The sequence below is a fragment of the Ambystoma mexicanum genome, chromosome 13, assembly GCF_040938575.1.
Source record: "Ambystoma mexicanum isolate Mex_15411 chromosome 13, UKY_AmexF1_1, whole genome shotgun sequence".
Classification (NCBI taxonomy): domain Eukaryota; kingdom Metazoa; phylum Chordata; class Amphibia; order Caudata; family Ambystomatidae; genus Ambystoma; species Ambystoma mexicanum.
In genome coordinates this window covers 622212734-622225891 of record NC_090938.1, presented here as the reverse complement: position 1 = coordinate 622225891, position 13158 = coordinate 622212734, and positions in this window count along the sequence as shown.

Here is a 13158-nt window from a genome sequence, read left to right as displayed (position 1 = left end):
CCCCCGAACTCGGCAAGAAATCATGAGTTGCACCACACTCTGGGCCGGCCTAGATTATCACACGAGCGCAATACCCACAAACCTGTTGCTGAAGGAGTATGCCACACACTGCACTAGGAGAAAGATATAAATATGTGTTTTAATGCAATATACAGCACACTTTCTGAGAAAAATTGGCTAAAAAGCCACAGTGTTTGCTATTGTTGTGTAGGGTAACACCAATCCAATACATGCAAGTCACCAACAGTGCACCGGAACATTAATGCTTTGCTATTAAAAGTGCCATGCCACAATGAAAACATGTCCAAATGGCTGCAAAATGTAGACCAGTGTAGACACATAATAGCTTTACAGTAAAACATGCCAGGTCACATTAAGACATACCTAGACTGGTTGCATCAAAATGCCAGTCGAAGCAATGAGACTCATCAAGAAGAGAGTACACATTCAAGCCTGCATCTCTGCTGCCTCTAACAACACAGCCAAACTCTTTAAAATCGGCAAGGAACTGGCCAATCCTGTTGCAGTTTCTACCTCTCCTGTTCCCTCAACAGGCCCTCTGTACGGCTTTGGCCTCTCGCTTCTCTGTTAAAACTCAGGACATACTGTCGACTATCTCCTCTTCCTCTCTCTCTTTCTCTCTCGGCCCCCTTTGGCTATCTCTCCCTCTCCTCCTCCTTTCCCCTCTTTCTCTCTAATGCCTGATGAGGTTTCTAGAAAAGTGCCATCTATGGAAGTGTTGTCGAAACAGGTGTTCGCCTGCTCCTCCTGAACCATCAAGGACCACATTGACGCCCTTGATCCAGCCTTGGTCGATTTCTGTAATCATTATTTTGCCACTGGAACTTTCCCCTCTCCCAAACTCTTGGAAAAGCTGGCAAACTGCCAACTTACTCTCCATACTGAATCTGTTGGTTGTCTCATCACCATCAGTGTGGCTAAAGAGCTGCCAGAGGCACGGAAACTGCTCTTCTGAACAGCTGTGAAGATCTGATCTCTAACATTGATTCCAGAATTCCTTCTTTCCTCATCCTACTGGAACTTTCCTCTGCTTTTGACACGGTCAACCACACCATCCCGATCAATTGACTCTGTGAGAACTTGGGCATCATGGATCAGGCCCTGCAGTGGCTGACCTCTTTCCTCTTGGACAGCCCCTCCCAGGTCCAACTTGGTCCCTTTCACTCCGCCACCTCTCTCTACATGTGGCGTTCTCCAGGGCTCTATCCTCTCACCTTGGTTTTTCAACCTCTACAAGGCCCCTTTGGCCCACCTGATCTCTATCTTCTCCTCTAATTTACAGTGTTACGCGGATGACACCCATCTTTCCTTCATGCTCCCTCAGCCTACTCCCGTCTCTCGCTCAATCCTGCTGTCATCTTCAACTTCACTCTCTCTTTCTCTCCTCACATCTCGGAGGTCGCCAAGAAGTCCCACTACCAGCTGCACCTCCTCAAAGGGACTTTTCCCTTTCTCACTTTCCCCCAGAAGCTCACTGTCTCCAGAGCTCTAGTTCTCTCTAGGCTGGACTACTGCAACAGCCACTTTCTCAATCTGACTTCCTCTACTCTCCACCCTCTGCAACTAATCCAGAACATGACTGCAAGACTTATCCTTGGCCTCAAGCCCAGGGACTGTATCTTTCCAGCCATGAAATCTCTACACTGGCTCTCAGTGGCTGCAAGGATCAAGTTCAAGACCCTTTGCATTGTCCACAAGGCTTTCTGGGGCTGGAATCCATACTACATCCAACGCTCTTTCCAAAATACCTTCCTTCTCGAGCCCTAAGGGTTAGATGCTTCTCCAGGCAGACAGTGGGGGGCAGAGGGGTAGCTCCTTCTCCCCTGCAGGTCCTCCCTCTGGAATGGCCTCTCTGACCCTCCCAAACCTGAGCCAGACCACCTGAATATCCGGAAGCAGCTCAAAATGTTCCTCTTCTCCTCTGCTTTCTCTCTCTCCCTTCCCTGCTGACCTACCTTACCTACCTGTCTGGTGTACCAACTGATTGCTTGGCCACCCTCAGTCTCAATGAGTCCAGGCCCTTTCTTGATCAGTCACCCTTGCACTGCTGCGGGACGACCATGCTGTTAGGGGCTGTAAGTGAACCCTATAGTCCCTTGTTCTCCTTGCACTACCCAGAGCCGCGCTGCCCTGGCTGCACTTACTCAGAGAATTGCTGCCCTGTTTTCCCTCCCCTTCTCCTTGCACTTCTCGTTCTCACACTTGCATGATCTGAATGACGCAAGGCTTAGTAAGATTATTTATCTTGTCCTCCCTCTGTTTTCCTTCCATTGTTTTGTCGTGCCTAACAACACTTGTGTACAGGTGCGTTATATATGACTTATATCATATCATATAATTTTATCACAGATGCCCAGAAAAATATACAGTGCCCCAGTAAGAAATGGCTAGACTGGCAGAAACCAAATGCCAGTCTAGCCAGGTAATTACACTTAGCAGGACTGCTTTATCAGAAATGCCCAGTTAAAAAAGTCATACCAAACTGAGGAATGACTAGACTGGTTGCACCAAAATGCCTCTCTACCCACTAATAACACATATCGTACCTGCTTAGCATGGACCTGGAAAACCATTATGATTTATTGCACAACACCACCCCTCACACATCCCTTCTCCCTCCCATTTTTTACCCCAACGTCCAAAATAAGCTCATTGGCCCAGAATTACCTCCATGTCCCTCTTCCTTGTCCCAGTGCTTATGTATGAGACTCCTTGCCTCACTGATAAGTACTGGGATGAGGAAGAATGGAACTAAGCGTAATGAAGATTACAGGAAGCTAAGTCAGGCATTACCTTCATGTACCTCTACCTTATCCCAGTACTTGTGTATGATTACATACACAAGTACTGGGAAGAGGAAGAATAGGGCTAGGTGTAATGAAGATTACCAATAAGTAATCAAGGCATTATACACAAGTAGTGGTGCAACTCAATTGAGCTGACTGGGCTTCAGCACCCCACCCCCACTGAAATTGTGGGCTATGTTGACTTGACTTTGCTGACAAACAGCAGTTGCCGGACAGAAAAGGACACAGATGTTAAACAGCACATGGGTTTAGCTGTTAACAAGGGCCCATCCCAGCTATTATTAATGTACAGCATTTCACTGTTAGTACCTACATTCAAATGCCACATTTTTTAAGCAATTGAAATTGTGATGTGGGTTTAGTACTTGCATGCCAGGGGAGTGATTGGAAGGGTAGAGAGGGAACAGGAGACCAGTCCTTCTCACATCAGTCCTTAAGTGGGTGCTTTCAGACTAAAAGGAGAACTGCTTGTAACATTGAAGCTGCACTAGCATAGTCTCATTAAAATGTGTAAAGAAGTTAGATGCCCCCTCACAAATAAGTTTGCTCCTCTCCACCGCAGGTGAAGTTAGCGCCTCTCCCAACATTTAAGAGGTTAGCCACCCTGAAATGTAGGTTTTGCTGTGCCCTGAACACAAGCACACACACCATTCACCATATATACACATGCACACCCAGCCATCCATCTATTTAAGAGTGCACCCTTTCACCATACAGGCACACCCATGCAGCCACTCATACATTTAAGAGTGCACCCTTTCACCATACAGGCACACCCATGCAGCCACTCATACATTTAAGAGTGCACCCTTTCACCGTACAGGCACACCCATGCAGCCACTCATACATTTAAGAGTGCACCCTTTCACCGTACAGGCACACCCAGGCAGCCACCCATACATTTAAGTGTGCACCCTTTCACCATACAGGCACACCCAGGCAGCCACCCATACATTTAAGTGTGCACCCTTTAACCATACAGGCACACCCAGGCAGCCACCCATACATTTAAGTGTGCATCCTTTCACCATACAGGCACACCCAGGCAGCCACCCATACATTTAAGTGTGCACCCTTTCACCATACAGGCACACCCAGGCAGCCACCCATACATTTAAGTGTGCATCCTTTCACCATACAGGCACACCCAGGCAGCCACCCATACATTTAAGTGTGCACCCTTTCACCATACAGGCACACCCAGGCAGCCACCCATACATTTAAGTGTGCATCCTTTCACCATACAGGCACACCCAGGCAGCCACCCATACATTTAAGTGTGCACCCTTTCACCGTACACCCACACACGCATACCCAGCCACCCATACATTTAAGAGTGCACCCTTTCACCGTACAGGCACACCCATGCAGCCACTCATACATTTAAGAGTGCACCCTTTCACCATACAGGCACACCCATGCAGCCACTCATACATTTAAGAGTGCACCCTTTCACCGTACAGGCACACCCAGGCAGCCACCCATACATTTAAGTGTGCACCCTTTCACCATACAGGCACACCCAGGCAGCCACCCATACATTTAAGTGTGCATCCTTTCACCATACAGGCACACCCAGGCAGCCACCCATACATTTAAGTGTGCACCCTTTCACCGTACACCCACACACGCATACCCAGCCACCCATACATTTAAGAGTGCACCCTTTCACCGTACAGGCACACCCATGCAGCCACTCATACATTTAAGAGTGCACCCTTTCACCGTACAGGCACACCCAGGCAGCCACCCATACATTTAAGTGTGCACCCTTTCACCATACAGGCACACCCAGGCAGCCACCCATACATTTAAGTGTGCATCCTTTCACCATACAGGCACACCCAGGCAGCCACCCATACATTTAAGTGTGCACCCTTTCACCGTACACCCACACACGCATACCCAGCCACCCAATGCTGCAATACGTTGTGCGCTCATGCATCCTAAAAATGGATAGACATTCTTCCTATATACTCTGGCATCTATTGGATTGTTCTTACGAGTATCCCCAAAAAAAGATTGTAAATGGTATGGATTTTTATGATTTGTTCACTAAATATGTGCTTTAAAATGGCACTTTTAAGCCATTATTTAAAAACAATGTGTTGGGAAAGAAACCCTGAACCCCATTTGGGAGGTTTGAGCTCCATGCATCGGCTGCATTTCTGGATAGTATTTGTCCCCCTCGAGGGTAACGATTTGCCAGCAATAGAGCAGGTCCCACTTGGCAGAGGATTGGCCATAGCAGGAATATTCTTTTCCTGAAACACATCAGCAAATGATAGAATCTTTCTTGGCTGTTTTGGATAACTAAAAAGGAAAGCAAAATGATCCTGCTCTGTCAGTTGCACATTCAAATGCACATGTTTAAACTAGCCTTGTCCTGTGATGACCAGCTGTATGACTCATTTGTGAGAGCTTTGGAAACACATTTTAAATGTAGCCAGCTATTTTTGGAGGCCAGAGGTTTTTGTTTTGCTAAAAGAATCGCATTGTCAGCAAAAAGCAAAATACCAAGCTGTTCCCTGGTGATCTCGCGAGCATCTGCCTCTAAATTCGATATATCAGATCCTTATATAAACAAGAAGCAGCACCTTATTTCTTGTCTTTCGCATTGGGCACCTGATAAATGTTATTAAGGGGGACTAGATTGAAGTTCATTCATAGTTCCTCTCATATCTGATTGTTGGTTGGCATTTACATTTATTTAAAGGAATTTTTTTTTTTTTTTTGGGTGTCCATTGCTCCTTTAAGGCGAGATTCTGAATTTGACTGTGAAATGTTTTGGTCAGGCAAATCCCCATGTAAAACAGGTCAGTGTTTTGGGCCGGTAAGTACACATTGCATGTTGCGATTCGAGCCCGCTAAGCGGGTGGTGTGATGAGCTATGTAGTGGAGCAGCTGAGATTATGTATAGGTCTCAGTAGTGCACATTATTTGGTTTCCTGTATGAAGGATAGGAGGATACACTGGATAAAACAGTCACTCAGCCTTGCCAGGCATCCCTTTATCCAATTTTGAAAAGCTCTGTTATTGATACCTGGGGAGAATTCAGGGTCGCCTATCACTGCAGAGCCAGGGTTTGTCTGCCATAGTGTTCGCTCCTTGTACCATTAGCATCGTGATGTTTTTGCTGCCGGGAGAAGGAACCAGCATTGCAGCATGTTTCTCTCCTTACGAAAGGGCGATGGGGCAGTGGGATACAGAAAGCAGCCTGTTCTTTCTGTGTCCATCTCTGGTCTGCAGAGAACTGTAGACAGTCAAAGAGGTGGGTCATCTGGGTGGCCAAAAGACAGCTGTCATTTGCGGGAACTTACAGACCCCAAGCATGGTTGGGCATAAGTACTTTCCGTCCAATACGGGGAGGTCTGTAATTCCAGATCTAGTAGAAAGGTTTGCGTTGTAAGTGAGATAGGAGAGGTAAAGGGATCAGAATGGGGAGACTGGTGAGTGAGCAAAGTAATTCAGGTACTAGGTTAATTCTCAGAGCATGTATCCTACCCATCCATGAAATTCCATGTGTTGCCCATCTCCCTAAGTCTGCTTGTAATTGTTTGATAAGGAGGGGTACATTGTGGTGAGAAAGCTTCTATCAATAATTGGAACACCAGATATTCAAGGCCTCCCACTGTAATGGCATTTTTCTTTTTTGATCGTTAATTTATCATTCCCGCTGTGAAATGTGATTTAGAGCAATTAATAGTGAAGCCTGCTGCTTTCTCAAAGTTGGCTAGTTCTTCTGTTGTTGGAGGAACAGAGGTATCAATGTGCTTCAATTGGGAATTATGTCTATTATAGGAACTATCATTACCCTGTTAGATCTGATCTTTATAGCCCAGGGCTCGATGAATAAGGTGAGCGTAAGGCCCTTTGGATAGTGTGCATGCAATAGATGGGGATGCAGAGTAACTCTGACACTAAAATATCAAACCAACCTAGGAAGATGGCAAAGGTTGCTGTTTTATTAACAATTATCTAAAACGGGGGGGTAACAACGGACATCAACAGACGTTCAATTGAGCTCTCACTCATTTCACATGAAAACAGCCTTATTTACGAAAGATACGTCAGAGGTGATGTCATACTATGTGGCAAATGTGAAAACCCTACAAGGTGTTGTGATAGGATCAAGGGGATCATCTAAGTTGTCTTTATATAAGGGGTGGGATTGTGATTGGATGTCTACTGTCAGGTGGACAATGTATGCTTATGCTTCTAAAATTATCATTTGTAATACAATCCTCAAATCTCTTTTACACCTGTAATTGCAAAATGTGCTTGATTATCGCAATGATTTGTCTCCTTATCATTTTCAGGATGCTGGGAATATCAATGTCTCTTCTGACAAGAGTAGGATAAGCTTGAAGTATTAATATAAAAACAGCTAGCACAAGCTGATGCACATTACTCTCTGTAAGGACCATACCATTTAACTGCTTCAAATAGATATGAACCATGAAATGAATCTGAATGCTGATCTTGTTTCCAATTTTTGATCAAGAATTGACGTTTATGCATAACTTTGATACATCAATGTGTCTCTAAAGTTCATTTTTGGCCTACTAAAATGTGCTGCAAATCTTTGTAATCCAGCTAAAATATCTTTAAGGAGCATTTGCTGAATTTTAGTACAAGCTAAATCTGCATCATTCACTGGTCATTGCTTTATCGTCCTTCTTCTTCGTCATTGATCAAGTCTGCACACACTGAAATTCCTCTTCTAGTCTTACTTCTGGATCTGCAATGGTGGGATTGAAGGTCTCACTTTTGTGGACTTCACTTCTCCTAAGTGAATTTAAGCTTGTCTCCCTTGGAACTTCACAGCGTAAGGGGTTATATTTTTAACACAAAAGGGTCCATTAAACCGTGGCTCATGACACTTTCGGGTACCATTTTTTATAAGCGCAAGATAACCAACATACAACTTGGTTGCTGATAAAACTTCAGTTGAGCTGGTTGTTGAATTGTCTTCATCTGTGTTTTGAGACCAATCACCATAGCCCTTGAGTGTATCTGAAATGAGAGAGATGCTAGAGATCATACATGTCAAATAGTCATACAATTCATCACCTAATGTTTTAGATACACTGTGGGCATCACTTCTACTCCTAGATGGAGGTGTAAGAGGCGTTCTCATTTGCCGCCCGTTCACTAGATAGTGAGGAGTGAAGTGATGGACTGAACCTTGCTGATTCCGAAGGGCATATAATGCAAAGGGTAGACCGTATAGCCATCCCTTCTTCAACATCAATTTAATCTTGGCAATCCTTTCTTTAAGGAGGCTGTTGAGACTCTAACATACCCTGTTTGCTTGCAGGTGATAAGCAGAAGAAAACGTATGTTTAATATTCAATAGAAGCCCTATTTGTTCAAATAGCTCATTAACAAAATGCGGCCCATTATCGGATGTCAGCACCTCACACACACCCCATCTTGGAAAGACTTTGCTCACTAAAAACTTTTCTGCGCAAGTGGCATCAAGGTGTGTACATGCACCTGACTCGATCAGTGGTCGAATTGTATGAAAAGAAGTAGTAGAACTATGTTCTCTGCTGGTCTGCCCCACTCCCCCCAAACCCCATCCCTGCTCCCTTCCCACACACAAGCCAAACCCCTAAACAAATACACTTGCTATTTATGGGAATGTGCAGTGCAGTGCACTAAAGTGAAAGCTTCAACTTCTTCCTACACTTTTATTTTAAAATGAAACCATCCCGGAACTGTTTCTTTTTCAAATAAAAGTATAGGAACGGAAAAACTTAAAATAAAAAAGTATAGGGGCACCGCTCCTGACCGCTCCCGCCCACTTCGACCTCTGGACTCGATCCACCTAGAGAAGGGACACACCACCACTAATAGATACCTATATCCATTACACACCTGCAGCATATCGACATAGTAAATATGTATATGCTGAAATTGACAATTCAGTCAAGGTATTACCCCTCTCATTGTTCTCAGTGTATGCCCAGCAGTAACCTTTTCACACACAATGCATTTTATCATAAATAGTGCAAGGTATTCCAGCAAATTCAGAATGAACCACACTTCTGCAATCGTTGTAGCAAGACTCTCCCTAATTACATGCATGGTGTAATGCAGCTGTTCAAGCGCAACCTTTAATAACGCTACTGGCATCACAGGCTTTCCAGTGCTATCTTGTCAACATAATGAATCTGTTGGGGATAAAGAACACCCCCTTTCGCTTCCATAATTTCTGCTCTTCCTGTCGTACACTCCCTTGAACCTCCATTAGTTGGGTTATCAATAATTTATTAAAACCTTCTTGCATTATCATGGTTGTGACTACTTTCTCTTTAATATTCTCAGTATTAAAATTCCAAATATCTGGTGAATATTGCAATTGTAATTGTTTATTCATTTATAGTGCATGCCGGGCCCATAGCCATCTGTGCGCAGAGCATGTTACAAGGTTACATATGACAGTATAAAGATATACACAATAAAGAATAGGTACAATGTGCGGTTAAAGTACAGCTAGAGCAGGAGAATGTGTCCTCGAGGTACATATATACACTAGATGCATTACTAAAAATATTTCATATTTAGGTGAAATCAACAGATGGAAGTACAAGAAAACATAATAGGGGTCAGCAGTCTAGGGAATGCAGCCACTTCTTGGCGTTAGATTTGAAGCAATGGAAGGGAGATATGGCTCTTAGTGAGTCCCGTATAGAGTTCCACAGTTGCACGGCCATGACTGGAAAGCTAGCACCTCCTATTTTTTTTTTTAGCTTGAATTTAGATATTCTGAGACTGTTGGTTTGTGCTTTTCTGATGGGACGTGTGGAGGTGTGTTTAGAAAATCTGTCTGTGAGGTAAAGGGGAGCCTTGTTGGACAAGCATTTATGAGTGAGGTTGAGTGATTTGAGCTTGATTCGGTCAGTTATGGAAAGCCAATTGGTATCATGTCTCACATGGGCGATGTGTTGGGATTTGGGTATGCCTAGATCCACTCTTAAGGCATTGTTGTCGATTGTTTGTAATTTAGAGGTGTTACCTTTGCTGTAGTCTACTTTGGAAAGGATTAAGGCTCTTGCAATTGTTATGCAGCTTGCCGCAGACAGGAATGGTCTGCATGCAAAGATCAGTTTGCATGTGTAGTTGGTGGGGGACGCTGTGGCGTTGATTTGTTTATTAAGGTTAAGACCTGATTCATGGTAGAAGCCTAGGGTCTTGACCTCCTTAGAAACTGTGATCTTAATCCCATCAATGAGGATGGAATTATAGAGAATGGATATTTAGTCAATTTGTTAGGGGACACAACGATTAGGAGCTCTGTTTTTTCATCGTTGAGGCTTAGGCCATGGGGGGCCATCCATGTTTGTAGAATTAGATAGATTTTATTGATCATGAATGTATCTTTGTCATAGTCACCTAGGATAGGGATGAGAATCTGGGTGTCATCTGCATAGGTGGTGTATGAGACACCCAGATTGTCAAGTATGTCAAACAGGGGCTTTGTAAAGATATTATATAGGGTTGGGGAGACGAAGGAGCCTTGTGGTACTCTGCATATGATAGGAACTAGGTCTGCTGCGGAGGTGGGTGAGAATACATGCAAGGACCTGTTGTCCAAGAATGAGCTTATCCGGGTGGTGGCTTCCTTGGAGAAGTGGGTGGCAGTTTTGCGGTGATTGCACAGGTTATTATCTTTTACAAGGTCAAACGCGGTGGACGGTCCAAGAGGAGAAGGATGGAAGCTTCACCTTTGTCTTTCCCGTCGTGAAATTGATTGTTCAGGTCTATGAGGGCTGTCTCTGTCCCATGTCTGGGCCTGAACCATGATTGGCGTGTACCCACTAGGTTATTGATCTGCAGATTAGCTTGAATCTGGAGGTAGGTGGCTTTGCCCAGGATTCTGAGAAGAAAGGGTACATGTGTGATTGGCCTGTAGTTGGTGGCAATATTGGGGTCTAGATTAGGCTTTTTAGTAGGGTTAGTACTCAGGCAACTTTGAGGTTGAAGGGTACTGAGCAGGATTTGAAGAAGGTGTTGATAAAAGTGGTGATGAAAGGAGCCAGGCTGCTTGCGGCTTCTTTAATAATAAGTGCTGAGCAAGTGTCCCCAGGCATTTGGATGGTTTTAGGAAAGTGATTATTTTCTCAGCCTCAGCGGTTCAGATAGAGTCGAATTTAAATTGGTGGCTGGGACTAGTTTGCTTGGAGGAGGTTTCTTGCAGAATGGCTTCTTGTGTATCCGGGGCAATCTTATGTAGGGTGGCTTTTTTTTGCATTCATTTTTTTCTTGGAGCATGGTTATCTTATTACAGAGGGCGTTTTGGTTGTCTGTGCACCAGGATTTGTTTTTGATGCATAATGGTGGACTGTCAAAGTAGGAAGATTACTACTGTAAAAATGATTTAGAATGTCTCTATACAAACTAGATTGGATTGTGAAGATGAATGGTAGAATGGTGTGTTAGTGATATACAAATAGGAGAAATGTTACACAAAAATGCTCTATTTGCACAAAAAAACTTTGTTCACAAAAATACATGTTGATTGGAAATTAATTGTTGTTTTATAATTGTTCAAAAATGATGTATTTTATGAAATTGTAACAGAATAAAATGTTATATTTTTAATAATAACACACTCTCTGGTCCTCAGCATGCGTTTTCTGAAACACATTTATTGAATTTTTCAGCACATAGGGCATCCTCTCTGTTTAGTATATATTGAACTCACCCCAGATGTCCATGTAGGGGTCCCCACTTTTGTTTTTGGTTTTTCTATTCTGTCATTGAAGGTATCTTTTTTGTTTGAATGATTTCCTTTTTATACTTAGCGGCCTTGGAGGTGAGAAGAATCTTATTCTGAGCTGTTGGGTTATTTTGCCATCTGCTCTCAGCAAGTCTTTTCTCGATGCGTAGGGCTTTTAGGCTTGGAGTAAACCAGGTGTTTAGGTGGGCTGTGGGTTTCTCTTTGCTGAGTTTAAGTGGTGCAATGGTGTCAATGGCTGTGTTAATGGTGTTATTGTATAGGTCGATGAGATATGTGGGATTGGATGGTAGGTCCAAGGTTGGCGATGGGTTGAAGCATGGGCAGGAAGTTGGGAACCGTGATGTTCTTCCTGTTTCTAGTTAGGGTCGGAGGGACCATGGGTCTGGTAGAGTTGTTTTGGGGATTGTCCTGGATGGTGAATGAGATCATGTTGTTATCTGTCCACATGCAAGGTTCTGAATTTGTAACGGAGGACAGGCAGAGTATGATAGTTTGGGAGCTGGATTTGATGTTGGTGTTGAGAAGCATCGTTATGTCTTCTATGATGGTCCCTAGTGGTCCTAGGGGACGGTATATCAGGTGCATGGAGATAGTACGGCTGGCCGATAGTCGTAATTTGACTCATAGCAATTTGGCGGAATGAGAGGGGGTAGATTACGTTTCTCTCATATCGCGTCTGGATTTACAGATGAAGGCTATGCCTCCTCCTTTAGAGTTTTCTCTGTCTTTTCTGATAATGGTGAAATTGTCAGGGATGGCTACGGAGAGGGTGGGGCCAGCTGCTTTGTCGAGCCAGTTCTCTGTGACGGCAAGGAAATCAAGCTGGTTCGTTGTAATGATGTCTGTGATTTGGGTGGCATGGGCTACTAGTGATCTAGCATTCATGAGTGCTCCTCTGATTTTGTGGGTTTACCTAGCTTTTTTGTTGAAGGGGACTTTTTGAGGGGGTGAAGGATGAGTGGGATCCTGAGTGGATTTAGTTTTCTGCTTGTTGGTGCATGGCTTAGGCTTTGGAGTTGTTAGGTTAGTGAGTCTAGAGCATAGTCTGTGATTTCTTCAGATGGTGGAGCATGGTTGGTTGGACTTCGGCTTGCTTGAGAATCAGAGGATCCATTGGGTAGTTGATAATATCTCTGGTGTGTGTACGGTGTCTTTACTGGTTAGGTGTGTTGTCTGTTGTGTGGGGTTGAAGGGTGGTAGGAAGTATGAAGGCCTGATCTGGTTAGATGGTGGTAGCAGATTTTTCATAGAGGGCAGTCTGATAGTTGAGTTGGTGAAGGCCATAGTGGTGGCTTAATGTTGGGGGGCGATACAACGTGGATAAGCGGTTTGAGAGTGGGGTGAGTGTCGGTGTTGGGTAAAAATGTTTACATTAGGATGATAATACTTTTTTCTAGGACAAGAAACATGGCTTCTAAGGTGGGTACTGTGGGCTAGATATAATTTAGCAGTATAGGGCACAGTGAAAACATCTCAGTGATCTAAGTATAGTTTGTCAGCAGTGTTACTACATTTTAGTCTGGGTGTGGTTAACTAACCTGAGCTTAAGGCCCAGTGATAGGGCACTATGGGCTGAGTACA